A 710-nucleotide genomic window follows, 5' to 3' on the forward strand; every position below is an offset into this window, starting at 1 on the left:
TATATATTTGTAACAAGTGTTAATACTGTATTCAGTTTAATGTAAATATATATTAATATATAGTCTATAGTTATATATGTGCATAAATATATATCTATATATGTGTGCACATGCATTTGTACACCAATGTGTCTGTGTATATGTACCATATATATAACATATAATAATAGTGGCCTGTATATTTAATGTTAAAGAACAACAACAGCCCTGACGTGTGAGTTCTAGTTCATTACTCTGTCTCTGCTTCTAACCCAGGGTTAAAGGGACGCAGCTGGAGACAGATTCCAGCGGAGGTCACACAGAGGTAGAGGTAGATATTGTTCGTCTGTGTCGGTGGCCCGTCACACAGTCACACAAACAGACAAACGAATCATTCCACACCACGGTCTCACTCACCGACTGTCAAAAATGTCCATGTGACAGTTCGCTGCTCTCTCCCCGCTCCTCAGAGCCCTCAGAACCAGCGCCACAGTGAGACTGGACCAGGTCACAGCAGCCCCCAGGACCCCTCCGGTTCCTGTGAGAGACGGCGACACAGACACAGTCGGTGCCATTTGATGGAGATGTGAGGTCGGCGGTCCCTGCGAGGATGACACCGCTGCTCCACTGCCATTTCATGATGCCCTCGTTTGACCTTTTCATTGAGTCAAACCAAAGGAAATCCATGTCCATGACCTTTGTGGTGCATCCCTCCATCCTGGCACGAGGAA

The sequence above is a fragment of the Cynoglossus semilaevis genome, chromosome 4 (genome assembly GCF_000523025.1).
Source record: "Cynoglossus semilaevis isolate Cse_v1.0 chromosome 4, Cse_v1.0, whole genome shotgun sequence".
Taxonomy (NCBI): Eukaryota; Metazoa; Chordata; class Actinopteri; order Pleuronectiformes; family Cynoglossidae; genus Cynoglossus; species Cynoglossus semilaevis.